Source organism: Ochlerotatus camptorhynchus, unplaced genomic scaffold, assembly GCF_037179485.1.
Source record: "Ochlerotatus camptorhynchus isolate MF236.1 unplaced genomic scaffold, CSIRO-AGI_Acam_v1.1 ptg000772l, whole genome shotgun sequence".
NCBI lineage: Eukaryota > Metazoa > Arthropoda > Insecta > Diptera > Culicidae > Ochlerotatus > Ochlerotatus camptorhynchus.
The window spans coordinates 99,249-117,243 of NW_027041239.1; the positions used below are offsets into that span (position 1 = coordinate 99,249).

The following is a 17,995-nucleotide window of genomic DNA, read 5'->3' on the forward strand; positions in this document are numbered from 1 at the left end:
ACATTTTGTGATTGTTTGATTTTTAATTCTAGTTACATACCACATGCCACATGAATATTTTATTTTTGTCAATAGCCCAGACGATCTTATGTTAGCTTAAAATTAGTCGAATACCTACTGATCGTTCGCTGTGTACTCCATTAATCGAGTAAATGTCAGACATCACTAATTCTGACGATGTTTACCCATGGCATGGCATCGTAGGACTATAACATCAAAAAGGGAACAATAATAAATTGAAAAAAAAAACCAATAAAACCTAAACAAATATGGCTTCCTTGTTGGAAAATTTCGAAAGTTTTTCCGGCACATTTTAATGTTTTAGTGCTGATGTTTTTTCTATTAGTTTTCTATTGCCTCTTCAAGGTTTTTTATTGGAAATTATTTGATTGTTATTGGATCATTCCAGGTTTTTTTGCTCAAACATATATTTTCTATTGCTATTTTTGAATTTTCTGTTGCCACTTTTCAATCTATTGCTGCTTTTTCTCTTCCTTGGTTAGTTTTCCGTCGATCTATTGTCCATCTCCGTCGAGTACCGACGCCAAGGAGGCAGCTTTCTACCTGGACCCTATCTATCGACCCATCAACTCACTGAACGGGGACCAACGGTTTTACTTCCCTGATCAGAGATTTTATGCCTCAGAAAATTCCGACGGGGCCGACTGTGGTTGAACCCAGGCCCTTTGAAGTGAGGCCGGCGCCGCCGTCCAAGAAAAACTTATTTAAATCTTTCATTTTTCAAAATTCGGTCTAACGACCCATTCATCAAAATGAGCCATATAAAATCACATGAACGTAAAAATATATTGTATTATCTTATCTATATTATCTTCATTAGAGTGCCATTAATTGTGAAAAATGTGTATTGCCTTGAACAAATTTCAATCAGACGTTCATCGGAAGTTTTCCATGAATTTTTCAATAACATCAGTTGTTTATCGTTTTCAAATCTCTGATTGTCCCTGCTCCAAATTTTTTTTTTCAAGAATACATGTGACATGATATCTTCCACTAACAATCACTCGATTATTCTTCTTTGACAATATTTGCTTAAAAAATGCGATTGCCTCGTTATGAAAATTTATCACATCGAAACCATCAAATATGATTATTGATTGATAAGCGTTGCTTTCTAGATTGTTTTCAATATTGTGATCTTTTTCATCATGATGCAGAACGATCCAGGAGAAGGTTAGCAATTTCTAAATGCTCATTTTTACTTGCATAGTGGAGAGGTGTTCTATTATTTTCATCCTGATGATCCACATTTGCAGATCTATCGAGAAGAATTTTAGTAATTTCTAAATGCCCATTTTCACTTGCATAGTGGAGAGAAGTTCTTTTATTTTTATCCTGAAGATCTACACATGCAGATCTATCGAGGAGAAGTTTAACAATTTCTAAATGCCCATTTGCACTAGCATAGTGGAGAGGTGTTCTGTTATTTTCATCCTGAAGATCCACATTTGCGGATCTATCGAGAAGAAATTTAGCAATTTCAAGATGTCCATTTTTACTTGCAATGTGCAGAGGACTTGTATTGAGGTGTTTATCATAACCTTGAAATATCTCAAATTTGGCGATCAGATTAGCATCTATGCCATAATCAAGTAGAAACAAAACCAGCTCAGAATTACCAGCATACGTCGCAGTGTGTAATAAAGATCCATATTTTTCGTGTTTTTTAGTTTTTAAATCATTATTTTTAAGTAGTTCCTTTACTACTTTTACTGAACTTGCTTCACATGCCCAGAATGCAACCTCAGCTTTTTTTTTACAAATATCGCTCAGAACAATCATTTGCTCTGATTGTTCTGAATACTGTTCTTCAGCTAGCTTAAAAAAAAAATTTCGGACTATTTCATGATCAACAAGTGTTTCGTACAAAATTGCTTTCCAGTTTTGGATATAATCATATATATACATTGCAGCGAAAAATCCGGCATAGGATAACTGTATGAAGCTAATATTGCCATTGGAAATATTAAAAAGAGGAGAGTGCTCTTTTCCGTTTTTGATTCGTTTTTGAAGGTCATAGTAAATTGTTTCGTGATCACCCGATGTGATTACATTATAAATCTGTTTCAAGGCAGCTATTTGATGCTCAATAATAAAGTATTTCATCTGACGGTCCTCTTCTTCATTACTTTGCATGTCAAAATTTTGGTAGGCATCTTGGTATTTATTTTTCTTCCATTTGATTTGAAACGAAAACTGCACAAACTTTTTAAACAATGAGACAACATTAAATTCTTGTACACGTTTATATGGAACAGTATTTACATATTGTTGGAAATCATCAGAATATGCTTCCGCCAACAATCGAATCATAAGTGGAATTCCAAATAATTCAGACTCATCGCTTGTTATGTCCGAGTAGAAATTTTCGAGCAAATGAGTTGAATAAATTTTAAATTCCCTTGAATCATCGGAAGCTTTCCATGAATTTTTCAATAACATAATTTGTTCATCGTCTGCAAATGGAATCAATCTGATTGCCCTTGCTCCAAAAGCTGATTCAAGAATATCTGTGACATGATATCTTCCACTTACAATCACTCGATTATTCTTCTTTGACAATATTTGCTTAAACATGGCGATTGCCTCGTCATGAAAAGTGATCTCATCGAACCCATCAAATATGATTATAGACCGATTTGCGTTGCTTTCTAGATTGTTTTTCAATATTGTCAAGCTTGTTTTTGAAAGAGTCGGTTTAAGAATTGTGTAAACTGTTTCTAAGTTTTCACAGCCCGTTTTGAGCATTTCCTGTAGGTTATTCAAATATATCAAGAACACATCAATATCGGATTTCTTTTGAACTTCGAAGGCAATGTATTGGAGGATAGTTGTTTTTCCCATACCAGGCTCTCCGATGAAGAGAGAAAATTTGCTCTCTTCTGGGTCGTCTATTAATCGTTTGATGAAATCATGGTCGCTTACAATATGATTATTTGCAATTAATTTTCTTCCTATGTACTCGCTTTCACGTTGTGATAAATTATGACTCAGTTCTTCCGTTATGTCTTTGACACACTTACGTCCCTCGGCTCCAGTTAAGTAAATCTTTTGTGTATGCTTGTCACTACTAAGATTGATCCAATCTTTAAAACATTGATAAAATTTAAAGAAAGGCAGCTCTAACTGTGCTTTGCCAAGATTGTCCGGTAGAATCCAAGTTCTCATCCATGAGCGAAGATCATCCTTGACGGTTGTCATGAGATCACTTGGTTGGTCTACACAGAAAGTTAGATGCTGAAAGAACTTGCTCACACGTTCTTCATTTAAATATGGAGGTAGTTGTGTGTCCCTAGATCTACCTTGCATCAGATTTTGAAACGCTTGATTTTTTGCTATGTTTGCCGTTGCTTCTCTATGAATCTTATTTAATAGCTCATTGTACAACCAATGATGGGTGGTATCGACCTGGGTGTTTGAGTTATCACTATTTGAATTCATAATTAAATCTGCCAGGATCTTCTGCAATGGTGTTTTGTACTTCGTCAATATGTCCGAAGCTTTTCCACGTTTGAAGAGTTCAATGATCGCATCCCTAATGACAGTTATTTCAGAGTTCATCAACTTCAGTAATTCTTCAATGTTATCCTCTTTTGGTCTGAATCTTATGTAGCAATTGTCGGATTTAGCTAACTTCATTATTGGGTTCACTTCACTTTGTTCACAGATCTCGATGTTCACCAACTTCTTAAGCTGTTCATCGCTAACGTCTAATGGTTTATTGGTTAGGATAAAAAATCGTTTCTTATACTTCTTGAACTCATCTTTTTGAATAACATCTAAATATGACTGTATGTACTTCACAAGAGCAAAATCTTGATTAAACTGGAACTTCTTCGGAAAAAAATTGTCGAACGATAATGGTTTTGTATCATCTGAGTTGCGTTTGTGTTTGGTTTGGATTAACAACATATTCTTCTGTTCTTCGAAAATTATGACTACGTCGTCAAATTTTCCAGCGTCCTTCATTTCTGATGCAAGTTTGAATTCTGATTTCCCGAAAGATGCTCGCTCAAACAGCACCAAAGCTAAATCTTCTTCGTATGGGTTGCCAGTATTGCCACCCCATGCATAGACCAATGGTTCCTTGGTGGGCTCCATTATTTTCCCTAAAAAGAAAAGAATAATATATTAGTAACATTTATCATAAGTATTTCATGTCTATTCGTTCAAAATAATCTAGGAATTGCTCTCATAAATATAGAAAAAAGCATTCTACAGTGTTTGGCTTGAACTTTTTATTTCCATATTGAAACAGCTTAACTTTTCACTCTATATTATTTCAAAATTATGTAACTTACACAACTCTACTCCGATCGACTACCTGTTAGAGCTGGTGTTCCTCAGGGTAGCATTCTTGGGCCGATATTGTAAAAAATTCCACTCCAGATCTCCCTAATTTGCCTCAGAGTACCAGGAATTCCGACTAAAGGAAGAAATCTTCGTGTTATTTGCAGCAGACTGCAGAAAAGTTAAGATATTGTCTCTTCTGATTTACAAAAATGGAAGATTTCTCCCAACGCTTCCAAAACATAACTTATAAAATGTTCACATAAACCTTGAGCTTCGTTTTTGAAACCTAGTTGTAGTCACATAGTCACTATTAACGGAGTTCCAATTTCCTGGTCAAACCAAGTGAAATATCTTGGATTAGTACTTGACCAAAAATTAACTTTTAAAGATCACATTGAGGGCATCCAAGCCAAATTTAACTCCTATTCTCTTACGAATAAGAAATCCAAACATTGCCTTAAGAATAAACTTCCAATAATTAAACAAGTTTTTAGACTGGCCATGTTTTACGCTGTGCCAATATGGTCTAGTTGTTGCACTACCAGGAAAAAGGATCCTCAAAGGATTCAGATAAAAAGTTCTGAAGATGATTTTGAAAATGCCTCCCTGGTGCAATACTACCGAGGCACATAGAAATTCGAATGTTGATACTTTGAAATAATTGTCCGACAAAATAATTAATTATTTCAGGCAAAACCGTTGCAATCCCCAATTACAACAATTGATTCCCTTTATACTCAGACGAGGTTTGGTTTTAGTTTTTAGTTTTAAGATTGAATTTCCAAAGCAGGAACAATGTAAACACACTTAGATATATATTCTGACAATAAAGGCTGGTTGCTTACTGTAGCAGTTGGATCACCTAGATGAAAAGTAAATGTAATCTTATTTGAAGAAAGAGTTATGTGTGGTTCATGTCACTAACGTGCACAGGAATCTTGTTAAAAAGGGGCATTTTTGACGTAGGACTACGTCTTTGATTTCTATATGGGGACACACTTTGTGAAAACCGAAAATGGAACATGTAACAAATTAAGAAAGATTTTGAACGTTAATAACTCAGCTATCCCTGGTCCAATTTCAATAATTTTATCACCAATCGATCAGAAATATGGCTACGCATTGATAAAAATGCTTCCGAATGTTGATTTTCATCAAGAAACTATTGAAAAACTGGTAAATGTTCAGCATTGTCCAAAAGCGTCGAATTAACTAACAAATCCACCAATTACCTACATGCATATGCTGCTTCCCCAGCACAGTCGTCAGAGAGTAGTAAGTAGACGAAACAAGTCGAAGTGGCATTCGCCTCCGATCCTCGGGCGCGTGCGAATAGGGAGGATGGAATTGCGTAATATTTTGCACACTCATCGCCATGTTCAGAACCAAACGCAAATTCTTCGAGATAACCCCCATCCGTCGTCTGGCTCGCCGTGGCGGTGTCTGACGTATCTCCGGTTTGATTTACGAGGTGTGCTGAAGGTGTTCCTGAAAAATGAGATCCGTGATGCTGTCACCTACACTAAACACGCCAGGCGTAAGCGGCCATGGATGTCATCTACGTTTTGAAGTGACAGAGAGGCACTCTGTTTGGTTTCGGAGGTTAAATCAACACCAACTTTGGCAACAAAACGGCTCTTTTCAGGGCCACCAAGCTTATTAGAGTAAAGAGTAGGAATAGAATTCATCTGCCTGTTTGTCCATATTCAGAACCAACGACCACACAAAATGCTCATGCAAATTGGCTTCTTTAAAGGCCGTTCAACAACTACGAATTTGCTCGAATTAATTAATTATTCCTTGAATGCAATGGATAACGGAAACCATGTAGAAGTGTTGTATACAGATTTCAGCAAAGCGTTTGCGAATTGACATACCCATGCTTCCTTTTAAACTTCAAAGAATGGGAATGCTTTACGCACTTCTCAAGTGGCTTGAATCATATTTAACTGACCGCTATCAAATAGTCAAATACAAAGGAAAGACAACAAATCAAATGTCACATCAGGAGTTCCTCAAGGCTCCCATTTAGGACCACCTTTATTTATTCTCTTCGTCAATGACATATCTTTCATTATTAAGAAATAGAAAACTTTAATCTATGCTGACGACATTAAACTTTTTTCGGAAATCAAAGATGCCAAAGACAGCAACACATTTAAAGAGGAAATACAGATATTCCATACTTGATGTCATAAAAGCCTGCTACAATTAAATATAAAAAATGTAACTCAATTACCATTAGTAGAAAACGAATCCTACCCGATGTAACAATCACTTTAGAAAACCAAAGCGTAGAAAAGTGTGATAGAGTCAAGGATCTAGGTGTTATATTGGAATCAAAACTTACTTTCACCGATCATTATAACACAATTATTAACAGAGCTAACAACATGCTTGGTTTCATAAAACGTTTCTGCTATAACTTTCACGATCCGTATACGATAAAAACATTGTACATTGCTTATGTAAAGTCGATATTAGAATATTTCAGCATAGTTTGGTCTCCTTTTTCAATCACACACGAAGAAAGAATAGAGTCCGTTCAAAAGCAGTTTCTATTGTATACACTCCGCAAGTTAGGTTGGACTGTATTTCCTCTGCCATCTTACACAGCTCGGTGTATGCTCATAAATATCCAAACCTTAAAAGAGCGTCGTGAATTTGCTATTATTTCATTTGTAAACGATATCGCATGGATTCAATAGAACTATTGTCATCCTTAAATTTATATACACCATCTAGGCATTTACGAAAAAGAAATATATTTGCTACAAATCATCATCGTACAAATTATGCCAAATTTGGACCCTTGAACCAAATGATGGATACATATAATAAGCACTGCGATAACATTGACTTTACAGTGACAAAAACCAAATTAAAGCAATATTTTATATCCTCGCATAACGTCAGCTAGAAGTAATGTTTTAACTTTTTCTCACGACATATTATAAAAAGTTATAAACAAAGACAAAATTGTAAAAATAGCACTAAAGACAACAAATGTAAAACGGTCTACACTGATTGACGACAAATAAATAAATTCATGAAGTAATCAACATTCTCATTTTCAGGAATATCTTCTTTACAAAGGACCATCGCCACGTCGTTGATAATTTTGCAATTCGTCCTTATGAAGTTCTCGATATTCGAATATTTAAAATATCGCCAACCTGCAACCATAAAATTCTAATGCTTCATCCTGATGATGTTATTGAAAATATTATTTCAGGAATGTCACCCTTCCAGTGGATATTTTTTTCGAAATTCTAATGCTTTGTCCTCATAAAGTTCTCGATAGACAAGTTTCAAAAGAATATCATTGTCACCTCATTGATAATATAATAATTCTTATGATCCGTCATCGTGAAGCTCTCGGCATTCTTGTTTTAGAAATGTCATCTGAACAGAGGACCATTGCCACATCGTTGAAAATTTTGAAATTCTAATAATCCGTCCTCATGAAGTTCTTTTTCTTATCTAATGCAATGTCACCCTTACAGAGGATTTTTGTCATACCGATAATTTTGAAATTCTATTGCTTCACTTTGGTAAAGCTCTCGATATGCACATCTTTTGAATTTCGCCCTTGCTTATCTGTCGCCCCTTGAGAAAAATTGCGACTTACCTGTTATTATGTCACGATTACAGTACTGGTTGTATCGCGGATATTAAGAAATAGCAATAGGAGATCTCGCAAAGTATCAGCATCCGGCTCGTCCGTCAATGATCCTGCGGAGCAAAAAACTAAAATTAATATCACGTCAAAGAGACTGCACTACAATCGAGTCGAAAATATGATGCATTTTATAATTTTAGTTTTTTACGATGTTGATGAAATGTTTTGTAATAGGAAATCATCAGCAGTTTATAATCTTAAAAAAAATCTTATAATACGTTTTTTGAATGTGCCCCAGTGCCAGATTTAGGATCCGGGGGCCCGGGGCAGATATAAGTTATAAGTTTAAATTTCAAATGTGCGTTCGTATTTTTCCTCCTACCATCTTGATATGAAACAAATTAAATTTAGATTAAAACAATCATAAGAAAATCATGTGAATTCTACATTGCGCCATAAAATTAATAAATGAAAAAGATTTAAATACTGTGATACGGGGGCAATTGAGCACCGGTATAGAATTGGTTGGTTGGTGATAGATATCAAAATAAATCTTGATAACATTTCATTATGCGACTCCAATGGTAGCTTTAACTAGTTTCTCTTTATTAAAAAGTAGATTTTTAAGCATAATTTTCAATATTACTTAAGTGACGTTCAATAGTATTCAATATCGGTTTCAAAGAAATGAATCATATGCTTAGAACGTGTATTGTCCTTAACTTGAAAGTAAAATTAAATGTAACATTTTGAACTTGATAAAGATACATAACGTATTATATATTTTCACTGTAAAAAAAATAGCGCCGCTAAAACGCTACCGCCATCTATTGAGTATACTTTCCGGTTCGGGATATTTTGGCTAGACGCGATCTGGAGTTTATGCAACTCATATATGTTTTCTTGAAGAATATTAACCATAGATTGTTAGTTTGATTAACCTTGTGTTTAGTTCTTATTTTGCATGTGGGTGTGTTTTTCTTTTTGTAGATTTGTTTCTGTAATAATTGTATAATTACAGAGTTGATATAACGTCGATAGGATTAAGTATATGTTTTAGAAATAGTGAAATTTTTGAATCCAAACAATTGTCATCCACTAACCTCGAGAAGACCGCGAGTAATGGGTTCACATCCTTTAATTTTAGATTTAAGACATTTATAATGTATAAAGAAAATGATAACTTGGCTCTGTAAAGTTTATTCGATTGAGCCTGTACAAATAAAGTAATTAACAAAAAAAAAATCTATTGAGTATACTGACATGGGCAGTACGTTCAACATATGGCGCTAGCGTGTAAACGTCAAACACAAGGGAATTGACTATGCGCGCCCCAAGCGACGGCTCTACTAACTAATACATATTTAAATTGATCGTTAAATGCGTGTTTGATGAACAATATGATGATAATTTGGCTAAACATGTTTGAATTACTTCATGCGTGAAGTTTACGATTTACATAGATGTAGCTGCCCCCTCCGCCACCACTGGCAAAAAAGATGATCGCCGACTTGCTCATGTACCTACGATGTGCGGAAACAGTTCTAATGATTTTTTTCACACTCAGGTCGCCATCAGACCAAACACCCTCCCCTTGGCTAGTTTTTTAACTGGACGTTGGTGGGCGGGCCTAATCTTATGCTTCATAGTGGAGCGTTGGAGACGGTTGGTTTAGGTCCGGCACCGTTGGCTCTTGCCGTGGCAGAATAGCGCCATGAGCATGCGATGAGGATTACTGAGCTTCCCCTCTCTGATGAACCATTGCATAAGAGAACCAAAGTTCTAGCCTGAAGTGATAGTATCACACTTGTTACTCCTTTATTTGAAGGCCGCGTTGTAGTACGCTTACGTATAGGCACTGACGTTGGGTGCGATACTGGCGGGTTTTTCCGCAAATCACTCTTATTTCATTTATTTTTACGCAGATTTATTTGGGTTTGCAAGGGAATTGTACTATTGAAATATTTCAGAAAGTGTCCAACAGTGCTCCTTCTACTTGCGTGACTAGCTTATTACCCAGGGAACAATGTTAAACAACATTTTTGCACATGGTATTGTAACTAATCTTATATATGCTTCATTTTGATTTGGGATAAGTGTTTGAACTAACTGTGGCGTGATTCTATTGTGACATACCCATACGTAATTTTGTGGTGCGACAAAGTGGAAACGTGTGAGCATAGTTGGAGCATATACCCTATATAATTTAAAAATCAGCTAGGAAACTAACTTCAAAGTGAAGCATTTTAGTCACTGGAAGGTGTCACTTAGGTCGAACTAAGATATACAAAATAATTATAGGTCAAAATCAAAAGTACTTGCAACACGTAAAATTTTTGATTACATACACAAATGCAGGTACTTAATAAAGCATGGGTTATAATTGATGAGGTAGATTAGAGATTTCATTTTTTTTTTATTAAATTAGGATAATGAGATTTCATAATTATCAAAAGAATTGAAATAAGAAAATTTAGGCAGCCTAATAACATTAAGTAGATAGACAAAAGAGTTAGGATACGGGGTTTCGCTTAGGGAAGCAACTAGCCTTTAAAGCAACTGGCAACTAGCCGTTTCATATATTGTCTGTTTATTTTGAGGGTTGCTTTAAAATATCAATTTGGTATATATGTGAAAGGATAAATAGGTGGGAGATGGAATGTCGGTTTCTTTGCATTTTGCAGCACAAATCTAGTACTTTGTGTCATTTCCTCAAAACCCCAAATAACCAACCTCTCCAATCCATTCCCATGGCGTTCAAGTGGTCCGCATAGACTATTCAGCCATTACCCTTCCTTTATCCTCGGCTTTGGATTGACTTGCCCTCGCATTGCCCCACCAAACACTGCAAAATGAAAATGAAAATGAAAAATGAAGTCGCCATCTGACCAAACAAATAATTCAGAGCACTTATAAAACACCTGTGTTGATAAAAAAAAAAGTTAAATAATAGCTTCCAGAGTTGAACAAAAATGTAGTTGTATTGCCATTTGGTTAAGAGCTTTAAAAACTGCATGGAGCGCTTTTGAATGATTGTTTGCGTTCGGTTTAACTATATGCTTCATAGGACTAACGATACCTTTTATAGCACGTCACTTAAATCAACAAGCAGGTTTACAGCTTCACAATGAACAGTGCTTTATGATATGTTTGTTAAGCATTTATTCAATTATTGTAGAGCTGTTTTACAACGCCTAATAAATTTTGATGAGGTTGACTTATAAAACTGTGTTGTAGTACTTGTGCGCAATTACACAGAAAAAATTCTGAATTTTAACTATCGCGTAAAATCTACCTTCGTTTAATTTTGAGCTATACTTAGCATAAAGAGCAATCGTTTACAAGCTTGCCTACAATATTGCTAATTTATGCGTTATTGCACTTAAATTTACACAAAATATCGCGTAAATTTATGCCAAATCAAGCGTTAATTTTATGTGCGCTATATCTCGCTGAAATTTGCATGAATTTTTCGAACGGTGTAGCATAAGTCATAGGTACGTTTATTTTACCGTAAGGCAATGATGATTCTACTCCAAGGGAAGTTACTCAAGATGAGCTTCATATAATTCTCTGATATGATCGAAATATGTAATCAAGAATAAAACAGATGGAAACAGAGATGGCTGGCAATCCAGGATCAGGAGTTTGAAACACTCAATGGAGTAGAGGTAAATTATGTATAGGTGTTATTAATAAATACAAACATTAATTTAAGATGTATGTAATATAATCAACAATTTAATTTCTAGATAAAATCTTTAAATTAATCATTATCATTGATCATCTCCTTCACAGTCCTTCCCCAACGAGGGAGTTTGGTAAAAGAGATGATCAACCCGATTCGTACCTTCATCAAAATTGACCTTGAATCGTTTTCTTCTCTCTATATACAATTTTCACATTGCCATACTACTCTAACGGAACAATCAACTCTATACTTTTATCGCCTAATCTATCGTATAAAATCATCACTTTAAGCCTATGTTATGTCTGTTTGTGTCTGGTAAAATGTTTCCAATGTTATAAATGAATGATTTTCTGTAAAATTACCAGTGATCAGTGATGGAAAAGTTCATCAAAGTTCCCTATGACTCGCGAACTTTTCCCTTGGTGAACTTCGTGAAATATCGCGAACTTTTCCAACACTGGCAGTGATATAAAAACATGGTTTTCAATTTAGAGTTGCGTTTTCAATGCTACATAGAAACAATACAAATCATTAAAACGGATTGGAAACATCCATGATGCATCGATGTCTAGGTTTTGCTTCAATGAAACTGAAACTCGACGGTATTGATTGCATTCATTGATACGTTTGTTGTTCTGGATGATAGAAGAGTGTAGCAGAAATAGTGCGAAAATGGTTAGTGAAGCCATGTTTACCAAAAAAGGAAATCGATGAAGAAAATTGACTTCTAGCGCCTTAATTCAGTCGTCGTCATAGCAATGTAAACTAGCATCGCAACGCTTTTGGTCAGAGTTGCAACCTATCACAATCACGATCGTCAAACAACTGATGGTAGTAACATAGAGGTAACTCTAAGACCAGAAGGTCCCGAAGAAACGTGCTCAACTTTTTGGCTCAGCTTTGATACTCTCATCGGTCCCAAGCTAATCGATGCACCCCTCGAAACATAGGAAAATCCATGAACCCCTCATTTTATCTGTCAAACTTTCATAGTGAATCAAAACAAACATAGTGTAGTACAGGAATTTATACTAGAATGGGGTACGTTAGTCGATTTGCTTGGGACCAATAGGCTAGTCAAGTAGTGAGCCAATTTAAAATCGTTAGTTTCGTATTGATTGTTGGTAGTAACGCTTTGTACATTCCTATCAATGTGCTCGTCGAAGCTCTCTCCATGACCATCCATCAAGTTGACGAAAGAAGTAAAAAGCAACTGGTGAATGTCGTCTTCGGTTCCATGGTTCCATCACCGATCTGGTCATTCCCGACAATAACGACACTCATCTGTGCTCGTTTTGAAGCAGTTGCTGCTTTGCTTGCTATTTTGTGTGTGTTGATGAGTGAGCCCAACAGCTTCCGTTTAATGTTGCCTGTTTTATTTGTAACTCACACAGTTGCGCCTGCCGAGATGAACTTGGAATACGGAGGCATTATTTTCATTTTCTTCTGTCGTTTCGCTTTTTCTCATGATCGTACTGCAGAATTCTTCACTGTTTTCGTTGTGCTTTTCATCATCAGCAGCGAGTGTAACGTTTTGCTTGTGAGCAGCGACCATAACTGGTGATTGTTGTTTGCCATGGCTGTACCTCTCACTGCGTGACAAAACTTTCTGTCAGCGAAAGTCGGTTGATGCGTAGACGAGTGTCACGTGAGTGTCATGATATTTTGCATCACTGCTTTTGGTTCTTGCTTGCTGGTTGCAATTCTGCTGTTCGACATTTTCGAAGGACCACCAAAGATCATGAAATTGAAAGTCCAATTATTCGATTAACGATTAATCGTAAAGATTTTTTTCAGTTATTCGATTATTCGAGCGCGTAACCGACATCCCTTCTTATTTCTACTTTTTGATTTAGCGTTGCAAAGAAGAACCATGACGTGAAACAGGATAATAAGAAAAAGTGTTAAACGCTGTCCACACTGGTGAGTTATAACATGTTATAACGGTTGTCAAATAATTGCAACACAGAAACCACCATCAAGATAGCGCTATAACATGTTATAACTCTGCAGTCTGAACGTACTATTAAGCGTCTTTCTGCTAAAGGCAAAGATTTACCAACTTGTTGATAGAAGGAGTTTAACGATAAAAACTAATAAGGGGAGAAGCTTCAGCTGGGTGGACACTGATGCAAACGCTGATTGAAACAAACGATATGACGTAACTACGAGCGTGTTTGAGCGTACGAAAGAATCAAATCGTGCGAAGCCGACTGAAGGCCGAGAGAACGAACTGCACCAATTGTCAAATCCAAGTTCATGCCGACCACCGCGGCGCTGTAATCATAGCGGTGATGAACTTGAGATCATCTGTCAAACTGCATATATTTTCAAGTTTGTGATAAGAGAACTATGATTTACGTGTTATTGTAATTGCTTTATTCAATAACAGAAAGCAAATATGTACAGAAACGGTTCGCCAGTAAGAATGGTAAGTAAATCCTAATTTTTGAATGCAAAATCATTGAGTTTTTTTCAAAATGAAAAAATAGGTTGCTCCCAGCAAAACATCAACAAATAATGTTAACAATGTTCTTACAGTATTCAAACTGTGAATGCAATACTGAAGGATCATCCCATCGGAAATTGAATTAAATCAATTAATTTTGCTGTTTGAGGTGAGTTGTTAGAACAATTTTACATATTGAAGCAATCAAAACAATATATTGTTCCATCCGCAGGAACATCATCTTTCTTATAGCTGAATCCGCTGCGAAAGCATTAGATTACTTCACACCTGGTTTGGTAGATTCAGACGAGTGGGGCAACAAAGGCAGTACCAAAAGTGCCTGTGTCGCAGACGGCTTTGGATAGTTTGCCTGATCACCAGGAATATAACCGAGCGGAAACCCTTTCTTCTCTGGCATAAGTAGAATCTCTCTGGTAAGAAGTGCTAAATTATTGAAATAGCATTGAAATAAAATAAAAATCGTAGAACAAACATGATAAAACCAACGAAATTCCTACGTGCTTCAATCGATGGTTGCAAATCATATTCGAATACAATCCTACCGTATTAAACCAATAACCATCATTTTACAAGGGGCTCTTTTCTATTTCTATTTGATTTGGTTGGTCATGTCTCCATATCAACATTAATCGATGTGATATGGCTGTTAACATAACCATGTCCATAACCTCATCATGTTTTTTCATTTTTTTTTTTTTTTGAAACTAGTATTTTTTTAGGATTGACACATATCAGAATAGTTTTTTAGGTTTTGTACAAGATTCATTCATTTTAATTGCATATTTACACAAACTAGCACTGTAATTTAACAAATTTCCATAAAAATAATTAAATTTCCAAGGGCTGTCACTAGCTGATCACCGTCGAATAGTGCTTATTCCTGTCACCAGGCGCGCATTAGTTTAAGTTGGATTCGTCAATAGACCAGGTTGTTCTGCGGCCACATTCCTACACAAAACTGGATCAGCATTTGTAAACAAACCGTTCTAAAGCTCATTCCTCACAAATCGAAGGCTACCCACACAAATCAACACCATCATCGACAGATACATATAGCGCTGAACCTGAGCGAAGGTGGAAGAAACGCATAGAAAAATGAGCAAATACCCAAAACTTTTTTCAGAGCATGTAATCTTTGCTATCAAATTCATTCGAAGCATTTACCTTTGAGCGACAGATGACACAATTGTACCTGTCTCATAGCGGTCGTACGAGAAAATTGAAGAGTTGGCAGTCTTCTTCATGTGTTGTCTTATATGAAACACAAAATGGCAGCTAGTGTTATGACGTCGTCACCAGCGTCCTCCGCAATATTAGTTCGACTTGGTTACTGCCCAACTCGAATCCACACGTGACACGCGCAGATAGGGGAGCGCATGGTGCTTGGAAGGGCCACGAGGATAGTGCTTGAAGCGATAACGAGTATTTTTAGAAACACTTGTTGCACCAAATATCCTATTCAATGTTTTACCTGTACATTAGTCTTTGGGGTTCACTTCATTAGTTCTAAGTGGCACTGAACTACACAGCTAGTGTTCAGTCTAACTAATTAGGTTTAAAAAACTAATGAATATCGGATAACTCACCTATATAAAACAAAGTTAGCTATCACGCGTTTTATCACTTCAAAACTAATATAACACACTCGGTATGAACAATATGCCACACTTGGGTATAATTTTGACTTAACAATTAGGCTTGACGATCTGATCACTCGCACAGGTCTAACAGAAATAACCCTAACTCATATTAGGAATATCGCTTGCCACTTCGTATACGAGAAATAAATTCAGAATTCCAACGTGTCCTGCTCTGATTGGTTAAACCAACACCAACCGAGGTTGCGTTTCACAATGTTTAGTAAAAGATTAAAATTGAATCGAAGACTACCACATTAAAAAAGTAGTATGATCCGAGGCTACTGTACGGGAGCTATAAATTTCTGCTGTATTTGTTTTTATATATCTAGTTGCAAATCCCGGCACTCCACCAATAGTGGCGCTACCATACCTTAAGTGTTACAAGCTGTAAAGGTGGTCGGAAAGCTCACTAAAGTAACGGCAGAGAGCTTTTACTTTCTGTAAGTTACGATGAACGATCCACAGTTGGGGCAATTGAACAGTACGGAATGCAAACGCAGAGACAGAAAATGAACAGGCACATACCAACCTGGGCTGTGCAAGAAGTGGAACTGAAGAGCTGAATGTATTGGTGCACTTCGTTTATCTCTCGGTTTTCATTCCGCTTCGCACGATTCGTTTTTTTCGTTCGCTCAATTACCATTGTCGTGACGTCATAACGTTTGTTTCGATCAGCGTTTGCAAAGGAAACGTAATATGGACTACATCATTTCGGTATAAAACTCAATTATGGATGTTCTTCCTCTAAATCTAAACATCCTGCCAGTGAGTTTTTTCCCGTTTTGAAGTAAGGAGTTAGCATAAAACCGAAAACATCATCATGATTTGTTGTCTTTGATAAAACACAAAATGGCAACTGGTATTTCACGGCGACTTTACAAAAGAATGCAAGCATATTTCACTAAGTTGTTTTACAAGTGTTATGACGTCGTCACCAGCGTCCCCCGCAATCGGCAAATCAAAGTTGGCACTCGTGGAGAATAGAAGAACTATGAGAGTGATGATGGTTTCAAAATTTTACACGGTGAGGTATACGAGTGCAATCTTGAAATGCTTTTATTTTGCAAATGGGGCATTTTATATAAATCTGGTTAATGCTACGCTAGTAGAAAACTTGAGGACTACTTAATAGACATATAATATAGAAAAAATAATTTCTTTTCAGATTTTTATGTGTAGACATAGATTTCAGCTTTTCTACAACTGTAGCAGCAACCAGATTTAAATAAAATGCTCCATTTGCAAAATAAAAGCATTTTAATATTGCACTCGTATACCTCCCCGTGGGAAATTCTGAAACCATCATCACTCTCATAGTTCTTCTATTCTCCACGAGTGCCAACTTTGATTTGCCAATATTAGTTCAACTTTGTCGCTGCCCAACTCGAACCCACACGTGACACGCGCAGATTGGGGAGCGCAAGGCCATGAGGATAGTGCTTGCAGTCATAGAGAGAATTTTTAGGAACACTTGTTGGACCAAATATCCTATTTAATGTTTTACCTTTACATTAGCCTTTGGGATTCACTTTATTATTTCTTAGTGGTACTGAGCTACACAGTAAGTATTCAGTCGGGCTGTCTGGCTATACATTATATAATTAGGTTTAGAAAACTAACGAACGATCTAACGATCGCTGAACTCACCTTTATAAAACAAAGTTAGCTATCACGCGTTTTATCACTTCAAGACTTATATAGCACACTCGGTATGAACAATATAGCACATTCGCACAGGTCTAACAGGAATAACCCTGACTCATATTAGGAATATCGCTTGCCACTTCGTATACGAGAAATAAATTCAGAACTCTTATCAATTCCAACGTGTCCTACTCTGATTGATAAGGCCAACACCAACCGAGGTTGCGTTACACAATGTTTATTAAAAGATTAAAATGTAATCGAAGACTACCACCTTGAAAAAGAAGTACGATCCGAGGCTACTGTACGGGAGCTAAACATTTAGAAAAATTGATTAAAATTAAGGTGCTCTGAGACTGGCATACACGAGCGTCAATTTTGACATCAAATTGAGTCATAATAGACGCGAAATTCAGCTCAATCAATCGTACTTTCGAACTTTTCAGTCTCGGATCACTTAATTTTACATGACATGTTTGTGTACGTCTCATCCTTTATGTCAAAGATGGATTTCGTCACGTGTAAGATTATTTATTTCTAAGTGTGTATAAATTTCTGCTGTATTTGTTTTTATTTATCTAGTTGCAAATCCCGCCACTCCACCAATAGTGGCG

The 17,995-nt window shown here is 36.3% G+C and overlaps 1 protein-coding gene and 1 long non-coding RNA gene across 2 annotated transcripts in view; one reads left to right on the forward strand and one right to left on the reverse strand.

Moving 5' to 3' along the window:
* Positions 1-17,995, forward strand: part of LOC135714993 (lipopolysaccharide-induced tumor necrosis factor-alpha factor homolog) — a 47,219-nt gene that overhangs the window by 25,911 nt on the left and 3,313 nt on the right. The gene's annotated exons all lie outside the window — the stretch shown is intronic.
* Positions 3,435-15,781, reverse strand: LOC135714992 (uncharacterized). The gene is made up of 3 exons (XR_010518919.1): positions 15,684-15,781; positions 7,946-8,049; positions 3,435-4,130 (listed from the first exon to the last, which is right to left on the reverse strand). It is a non-coding gene; the product is annotated as an uncharacterized LOC135714992 (long non-coding RNA).